Source organism: Equus caballus, chromosome 3 (assembly GCF_041296265.1).
Source record: "Equus caballus isolate H_3958 breed thoroughbred chromosome 3, TB-T2T, whole genome shotgun sequence".
Lineage (NCBI taxonomy): Eukaryota > Metazoa > Chordata > Mammalia > Perissodactyla > Equidae > Equus > Equus caballus.
This window is the reverse complement of record NC_091686.1, coordinates 21,361,889-21,371,775: the sequence shown is the minus strand read 5'-3', so window position 1 is coordinate 21,371,775 and position 9,887 is coordinate 21,361,889. Positions and strand designations below refer to the sequence as shown.

At 37.5% G+C, this 9,887-nt stretch overlaps 1 long non-coding RNA gene across 1 annotated transcript in view; it reads left to right on the top strand.

Moving 5' to 3' along the window:
• Positions 1 to 446: 446 nt before the first annotated feature.
• Positions 447 to 9,887, top strand: part of LOC102149407 (uncharacterized) — a 135,389-nt gene continuing 125,948 nt past the window's right edge. The window contains exon 1 of the long non-coding RNA XR_290022.4: positions 447 to 666. This is a non-coding gene — a long non-coding RNA (uncharacterized lncRNA). The remainder of the gene's footprint in view (positions 667 to 9,887) is intronic.

Sequence of the window (9,887 nt, the reverse complement as noted above, 5' to 3'; positions counted from 1 at the left end):
AGCCTTCCTTCGGGGGCGACAGAAGCGGGCGGGCGCACAGTCTCTCAGACGCGAGGAAAACGGCGCGAGGAAAGAATCTAGAGGCTGCGAGGAGGCGAGCAGAGGACCTGCCTCAGGCGAGGGAAGCAGCGCGGTGGAAGTGCCGCATTCCGAGGAGGCCTGTTGGACTCGGGGACCCTCCAGCGCCGGCCGCCCCTCTGGTCATTCTCCGCTCAGGGTCTCTCACCGCCCATTTGCTGACTCCAGCAAGACGCCCAGCTCCACTCCGCACCTCGGACACTACGCGCCACAAATTCAAAACTGAGTCCAGAGCCTCGCGGGCCCGAACGTCTCCCAGAGTAAGAGCCAGACGGACCAATCGAAGCCCGGCGGGCCCCAGACGTCCAAGCCGGTGGGCGTGGCAAAGGGATGAGGGTGGGACGATGCGGTGTTGCCATGACGACGGCTTCCGGGAGGGCAGGTTGAGGTGACTTCCGGCCGGAAGGCGAGACTCCGCGGGAAAAGCGCCTCTGGTTGGTAGACCGGTAGGTTTCTGGCTGAGGCCGTTTCCTCAAGAGCCACCGTGGGTCTGTGCTAGGGTCACGCCACCGGCCTCCGTTTCCTTTATCCTCCTCTCTCACCAAACGCTTTTCCTGTCCAGTTATAAAGTCAAGTTGTTTCCCTAAGGTAAGCTTGTGGTACCACCACCCCCTCGGTCTATAGGGGGTAACGGAAACTGAGTCCCCTTTGTCACACGACGAGCGGATGCTGAAAAAGGAAAGGGAGAAAATTTGGAAATTTCTACCTCATTGTACACATTTTGTACCCTTTAAACATTGGGTTCAGTTTGAGTTCCATTTAAATTATAAATTCTGGTTCTTTCTGATGCCCAGATTCCATCTGAGCCAGGTAACGGGCAAAGACCTGAGTTTTTAAATTTTCTGTAACAGTCTCAAAGCTCGTCTGACAAATTCTTAATCTCCCATAAATCTAAAGGCAGATGGTAAGGCAGCAGGTGCCTTTTGAGCCCAAACCATTTCAAGAATCAACCTAATTCAGCTGAGTCTCCTCCTTTCTTTAAGAGAATTATTTTAATCTCAAATAGTTGAAACCGGCCGCTAAACATGGCTCCTTTGGTTCAACGTGTATCTCATTTGATGATGATGGTCTCACATAAATCTATCTCATGAAAGAAAATAAACATCATTGAAATGATAGAGGAGAAATAAGGCTTTCTACAGACAGATAATTCTTTTCTAAGAAGTCTTACTGCTTTAAAACACATCTTTTAACAAACCACAAAAGTCATCGTTAAATTCTTGTCACCAAAATCTAAAAGAAAACTTCAGCAGAACTTATCTGCTTATCAGGAGGAATTTCTTCCACTAGAGTTAAGGCAGGGAAGCATTTATGAAAGCTTAGATCTATGTGTTTAAGTTGCTGCCAACCCCTTTCTTAAAATTCCGTCTTCAAAACTCCCTGCTAATGAGCACTTTTCCAGCAGCTTGGATGAAACATTCTGAATAACTTCCTCAGCCTGAAGGTTAGAAATTTCATTAAATAAAAAATTAAATACATTAGAATACTTAGGTATGAAACATTAATGACCTGAGTAATACATTCTTCAGAAGAAGAGGCACTTAAGAAAACACAGGCCACCTGCATTGTGGAGCCATATAATGTGATGAGATTTGATAGATAGGCAAGAGATCAAAAAATGGCCAGGATTTCAAAAGAGAATGTGCCACAAGCTGCTTACTGCCTTCATAGACCATTTGAAAATCAAACCTTCAGCAGAAGCCCAAGAGGCCTCAGAGATGAACCAGAGCATCCTTGGGATGTCAGTATTGTACTGAACAAAGTCAGTTGGACTGTTATTTGTCTGGCAAGGAAAAAATGCCTAAATTTTACAAGAACTTCTGTCATTAATTTAACAATATATGGTGATTTTAGGATTTAGAAAGCAGAGAAAGGAGACTTGAACCTAAGTTAGATGTACTTGGGAAAAAGAATGTTCCCCCTAGTAGCAGACATTTTTTTATTTTGTATCCTCTGTTCCTCTCCCCTAGGTGTCCTCTCTCCTCTGCTTAGTTGAATCTTACTTACTCTTCCAGAACCAGGTCAAATTCTGAATTTTTTGAGATATAGCTCATAGTCAAAACTCTCTCTCCTGAAAAACCTACAGAATTATAGATACACTCTCTAAAGCGTTTTTGCTTTAGGCCTTGTAATCTTCCTTATCATTTATGTTGATGAATGTATCTTACATATAGTTTGCCTCATCTACCAGATTCGAAGGATCTTAGAATTATATTCACCACTGTTAGCTGGCAGAGTGACTGGAACATGGTAAACATAATTTTGATGTAAAAAAGCCTAAGTTAAGATTAAGCTTAAATATAGTTGGTAGGTGTATTAGTTTGTTGGGGCTGCCGTAACAAAATACCACAGACAGCGTGGCTTAAACAGAAATTTGAGATCAAGGTGTCAGCAGGGTTGATTTCATTCTGAGGCCTTTCTCCTTGGCTTGTAGATAGACATGTCCTGCCTTTGTCTTCACATGGTCTTTCCTACATGCATGTATGCATCTATGTCCAAATTTCTTCTTATAAGGATACCACTTATACTGGTTTAGGACCCATCCAAAAGACCTCATTTTAACTTAATTACCTCTTTAAAGACCTTATCTCTAAATATAGTTGCATTCTGAGGTGCTAGGCCAGGTTAAGACTTCAACATATGAATGGAGGGGGCGGGGCAGTGCACAGTTCAGCCCATAACAATAGTCAACACTCAAAAAGCAGAAATGATTCAGAACAGTTATCTGTCACCATTAGAACTCTCATCTTTAAACCTATATATAACATAAATGTGTAAATCTGATTAATGTAAGATAATAGGGAGTGGTAGAGCCTGGGGTAAATCAGGGAATATTTGCCCAGACAAAAGACATTCAACTTAAAATTTGTAAACAAAACAAAACACACACCCCACCAAAACAATATTGAGCCATCCAAACAAAACGAACAGTTGAGTGGTTTTGGCTCACAGGGCATTGGTTTGCAAAAACCACCAGCATATTATTTCATTTGGAATTGATCATCTCTTATGGTGGATACTAGACACATTAAGTATGTTTTAGCATATCCAAAGACATTATCCCCAGACCCATTGGTTCACACATAACTTTTTTATTGAGTACCTGCTGCGTTAAAGAAACTGTACTAAGTGCTATATTGTAATTAAAATCCATAAATTTGGCCACTTATATCCAAGAGTTACAAGGACATCCTATTTTTGAGATAATTTATTGTGTATAACTATGCATAATTAAGTATTTTTTGGTACAGCTTTATCCTGTAAATAAATTAGAACTCTGAAAAAAATTCCTTGTCAGCTTATGTCCCCTGATAAGTACAAGGCTCTGTCCTCAAGTATAAGTGTAGAGGAAATGAGACGTACACAAAAATAATTATAGTGCAAGATAAAAGTGAGACCAGAAGAGAATTATAAATAAAGTGCTGTAAGAAATTAGAGGATGAAAAGATTTCTTACAGCTGGGTGTGTTACTAAGGTATTTAATGCAGTTAAAATTAATGTTTCCCATGGCACCTGGTACTTCTAATATAGCATTAATCAGTGTGTTATATGGTAGTTATTTGCATATGTTCATATCTGCCTCAGTACATGCTGAAATACACAAGAATGTCTTAGTCTTTATATGCTCCAGTCTAGTGTTGCCCAAAAGTATGAGTTACCCGGGGAACTTTTTAAAAATAGACTTTTCTCAACTCTAGCTCTGGAGATTCTAATTTAGTAGGCCTGGAGGGGTAGTAGAGAATCTCTTATTTTGAAAATGTTTCTCCCACTTAATGATTCTGATTATCAGCCTCATTTGGAACCTTCTGCCCTAGAGCACCTAGTATATAGTATGCTCTCAATAAATTCTTGCCACATTAAATGAGCAGAGCTGTGATTTAGTAAGATTAATAAGACCCCAGTGTATAGGATAAATTAGAGTGGAAAAGATCCTAGAGGCAAGGAAATCCTATTACAGATGTCCAGCTAAGAGATGAAGCAGCCCTAAACTAGTATAGAGGTCATAGGAAAGGAGAGAAATGGATGAGAAACATCGAAAAGGTAGAATCTACAGAATTAGATGAAACTTGATATAATGTACTAGTTCCCAAAACATGGTGTGCCTAAGACTTACATGGAGTGTTTATTTAAAAAGCAGGTTGGTGGGCTCTGTCTGTGAACTCCTGTTTAGTTAGTCCAGCGTGAAGCACATGAATCTGCATTTTTTAAACAGTCTTCCCTCGTGATTTTGATTAAGGTTTTTAAATCCATTTCAGTTTAAGAACACACTGATCTGTTGACCATTTTAAGTGAGGAAGAGGGAAGATTGAAAAATAATTCTAAAGATTAAACCTTGAGAGAGAGTGAGAATAAGAAGCCATTAAAAGACACTGAGTATTTGGTTTAGAGGGAAATAAGTTTCATCCATGAAGCTATTCAGCAAGAAGAAATGCAGTGTAAGAGCCTGTGAAAGAGGTAGAGAGTGAAGAAAAAATTGGAAAACCTTTGTGATAATAAAGATTTCTAAGACAGAAATCAAGGAAAAAGAAGAGAGTTATGGAGAAAATTGAGAGCGTATTTCTCCCTTTAGAGATCTTGAAATGAAGGAGGCAGCACATGAAATAGAAGGTGGGAAGAAAACCTGGAAAAAAACAAAAAACAAGAGTCTCAAGCAAAGACTATTTCCATCACCTAGTGTGAATGAGAACTACAAGGGTTGTGGGGTGGACATGGGGAGACTTCTGGATTTAACATCTATCAGGTACTCTTTCATAGAGGGAGTTTCATAGAATTTTGTGGTTACTGTGGGTTGAAAAATAAGTTGATGGCAAGAAGATCTAAGCAGGGATGATTAAGCATACAATACACTGTGAAGCTAAAAAAGAGAGAGAGAAGAAGATATTTGCACCCACATGTTTATAGCAGCATTATTTACAATAGCAAAGACATGGAAACAACGTAAGTGTCCATGGATGGATGAATGGATAAAGAAGCTATGGTATATATTCAACAGAATGTTATTCCAACATAAAAATGAGGAAATCATACCATTTGCAACAACATGGATGAACTTTGAGGGCATTATGCTAAGTGAAATAAGTCAGACAGAGAAAGACAAATACTATATGATCTCACTTATATGTGGAATCTAGGAAAAAGAAACCTGAACTCACAGAAAAAGAGATCAGATTTGTTACCAGAGGGAGAGGGTGGAGGAAGGGGAAATTGGAGAAAGGTAGTTAAAAGGTAGAAACTTCCAGTTACCAGATAAATAAGTAGTAGGGATGTAATGTACATTATGATGACTCTAGTTAATACTGCTGTATAATATATATGAAAAGTAAGAGAATAAATTCTAAGACTTCTCATCACAAGGAAAAGAATTTTTTTCTTTTTTTACTTTCTCTTTTTATTGTATCTGTATGAGATGATGGATGTCAACTAAATTTATTGTGGTTATCATTTCAATATATGTAAGTCAAACAATTATGCTGTACACCTTAAACTTATACAGTGATATATGTCAATTATATGAATAAAACTGGAAAAAAAGTGAGACGTTGTCATTATATGAAAAATGTAACCCGTCAAGGAGCTTATATTCTGTTAGGGATTTCCATTTTTTATTTCAATTGAAAATAATTTTTGGGGGCCGGCCCAGTGGTACAGTGGTTAAGTGCACACATTCTGCTTCAGCAGCCAGGGTTTGCCAGTTCGGGTCCCGGGTGTGGACATGGCACCACTCGGCAAGCCCTGCTGTGGCAGGCATCCCACGTATAAAGTAGAGGAAGATGGGCATGGATGTTAGCTCAGGGCCAGTCTTCCTCAGCAAAAAGAGGAGGATTGGCAGCAGATGTTAGCTCAGGGCTAATCTTCCTCAAAAAAAAAAAAGATTTTTAAGAGCAGGATCAAAGGAAATAAAGAGATAAGAAGACCATGGCAAATAGTAAACATGCATCATTAGAAAAGCCTGGATTTTTCTAAGGTCTTTCCTGGATAGTAGGGAGGTAAAGGAAATGAATTAATAAGCTTAATTAAAAGTCTCCTTTTTAAGAAGTAAGAGAAAACGAAGGAATATAAGAAATTTCTGGAGTAGAGTCGTTAAGGTAAGCTTTAAAGAAGAAAATTTTGGAAGAAAACTAATATCCTTGTAGACTTAGCATCAAAATGGTGTTATAAACATTGCATCTTATATGCCAATCTTATAAGCTATCTGTAAGTACATAACTACTATGATAGTTTGTATCACAGACCTAGATTCAAATTCAGGTCTGCTGCTTACTAGATGTGTGTACAAGATGTGTGTACACATCTCGATTAAGATCTTATTATCTAAACTAGAAATTTATAATACTTGCTTCATAGCATTAAATAAAATGATATTATGTTAAATAGGTACCTGTCATATAGTAAGCATTCAATAAATGGTGACTTTTATTAAATGGATGACCTTATGAAAGTTACATAATTGCTCTGAATTTTTAAGTGTTCTCTGTCAAAAAGGAATAGTTATATGGATAAGGACATCCATACAAGCACATAAGGTTATCAAGAAGATTAAGTTAATAGAAAATGGGGGTTATTAGAAGATCTTGTAATATACTCAGCACATAAAAACACTCAGTAAATGGCAAATGCTACTGTTATGTCAAAAATCTCAAAATAATACCACTTACATATCTCAATTTTCACAGTGATTTGAAATATATTCTTTATATGGTCTTTTCAACAGTATTATGAAGTAGTCCCTTTTACAGATGAGAGTCAGAAAGCTTGAGTAACTTAGGGCCAAATATGGAACAGAGTCTTCTCACTCCCAGGACAGTTCTTTTTCACACCAAATAATATCTGACATTTAAGTCACAAACATTTTTTTAACTTTTTATTTTGAAATTTTAGATTCACATGTAGTTGCAAGTAATAGTACAGAGAGGTACTATTACTTGTGTACACCTTCACCCAGTTTCCCCCAATGGTAACTATATCTTGTATAGCTACGGTATAATATAACAACCAAGAAATTGATACCTACTGATCTTACTCAGATTCCACTAATTTTACATGTGCTGATTTATGTGCATGTGTGCATTTAGTTCTATGCAATTGTACCACATTTATAGATTCATGTAACTGTCATTACAGTCAAGATACAGAACTGTTCTTTCACAGTGAAGATTCCTTGTGTTGCATTTTCCATAGCTGCAAACCTTCCACCTAGATCCCAGCCACTAAACCCTGGCAGCCACTAAACCCTGGCAGCCACTAATCTGTTCTGCATGTGTATAATTTTGTTACTTTCAGAATGTTATATAAATGGAATAGCAGTTGTAACCTTTTGAGATAGATAAATCTTATTGTTAATAAAATTTACATTTAAATTGTATCAAATAGGAATAAAGATATTTAAAAACAAAACACAAACCTTCTGTCTACTGGAGGAGTGGATCTTTTTCCAAGTCCTTGGCCTATAGATAGTAAGAGAAGGATTAGAGAAGTAAAACCACATGACAGCAGTTAGCAATGGCAAGGACACATTTCAAATCCTAGCACAATGGTTCTTGAGTTTCTAGATAGCACTTTTTCTCTTTAAAAATGGTTCAGTAGCCATTGGCTGCCTTTCTTCTGAAAATGCTCTCTTGTGAAAATGAACCTAGTTGTACATCTTGGGTGGATTTTTACTGTCACATCAGTGAATGTAGAAAAATTTATAAAGAAGAGAGTGATATCATGGAAAATGATGGAATAGGAAGTTTCAGGGCTTGGTCTCCCCACTAAAACAGCCATTAAAACTCTCATAATCAACGATTTTGGAACTCTCAAACCTGATCGGACACTTCCAGTAACCAGAGGAGTGCTTGATGAAGGGAGAGACTGCTCAAATTCAGTAAGATAGTGACATGAGTGAACCAGCTACCAACCCCCTTTGTTCAGCCCTGCCATGGTTGTGGGGATAGTGGCTTGCACATCTGAAGTAGCTGGCTGATGCCAGAACAGGCAGGAAGGACTTTGTCCTCCAGATTTTGGAGATTGTGCATTTTGGTCAGTCTGGCAGTTCCCTGAGGGACCAGTAAAGATGCTTGCTTTTGTTTCAGCCCCCTCAGGCAGCAGTGGCTTCACTATGGCTACCCTAAGAAGATTTAAAGAGATACTTTTCTTTCTTTTGGATCCAGACATTTAAGTAAATATCTGTCAGGTCACTGCCTAACTGCAGAGATAATGAAAGAGAAACTTGTGTAACCACATGGATGACTGCAGCCCTCAATAAGCAAAATTAGCAATCTCTGAAGAGTGGCAGAATCTAAGTTCCAGAGTTAATCCGTCGTAATACTCACAATGTCCACTTCTCAACAAAAAAAATTCCAGAGTATACAAATAAACAGGAAAGTATGGCCCATTCAGAGGAAGAAAAAAGAATTGTGATACAAATCATCTCTGAGGAAGCCTAGGCATTGAAGTTACTAGTCAAAGACATAACCCAACCATCTTAAATATGCTCAGTGAGTTAAAGGAAACCATGGACGAAGAACTAAGGAAGACCAGGAGAACTGTATATAAACAAGCAAGGAATATCAATAAAGAGATAGAAATTATAAAAACCAAATAGAAATTCTGAAGATGAAAAGTACAATAAATGAAATGAAAATTCACTTGAAGAGTTCAGTGGCACATATAAACTGCCAAAAGAGACAATAAGCTTACTTGAAGATTCAGCAATTGAAATTATCCAATCTGAGGCACAGAGAGGAAGAAGAATGAAAAAAATATACAGAGCCTTGGGGACATGGGAAACACTTTCAGGCATGCCAACACATGCATCATGGGAGTCCCAGGAGAGAACAGAAAGGGGCAGGAAAAATATTTGACAGTATATTGGCTGAAAACTTCTCAATTTTGGTGAAAGACATGAATATACACATCCACAAAACTCAAGGAATTCCAAGTAGTATAAACTCAAAGAAATCCACACCAAGATATTTTATAGTCAAATTCTCCAAAGACAGAGAATTTAGAAAGCAGAAAGAGATTTATTATGTATAAGGGGTTCTCAGTAAGATTCACAACTGATTTCTTATCAGAAATTATGAAGGGCAGAAGTGAGATAGCCAAGAATTCTATATCTGGAAAAACTATCTTTCAAAAATAAAGGAGAAATTAAGACATTTCCAGAGGAACAAAATCTGAGGGAGTTTACTACTATTAGATCTACCTTACAAGAAATGCTAAAGGGAGTTCTTCAGGCTGAAATGAAAGTAACTCAAAGCCATATGAAAAAATAAAGAACACTGGTAAAGGTAGCTACATAGGTAAATATTAAAACCAGTGTTATTGTACTTTGGATTTGTAACTCCTTATTTTTACTATGCGATGTAAAACCTAAATGCATGAAACAATAATTATACATGTATGTTAATACTACACAATGTAAAATTATATAATATGTCATAATTACAACATAAAAGGAAAGTGATGGAGATGTATAGGAGCAGAGCGTATACTATTAAAACTAAGTTAATATTATTCAAACTATGTTTTTATAACTTTAGGATATTAGTTGTAATCCCCAAGGTAACCACAAAGAAAATAACAGACACACACACATATATGAATCAAAATGGCATACTATAAAATATCAACTAAATACAAAAAAAAAGAGCAGTAATGAAAGAATTGAAGTTGAAAAAACATATCAGACATACAGAAAATAAATAGCTAAATAACAGAAGTAAGTCCTTATCAGTAAGTTTCTTGAGTGTAAATGGATTAAACTCTGCAATTAAGAGGCAGAGACTCTCAAATGGGTAAAAAACCCCATAATGCACTTGTATGCT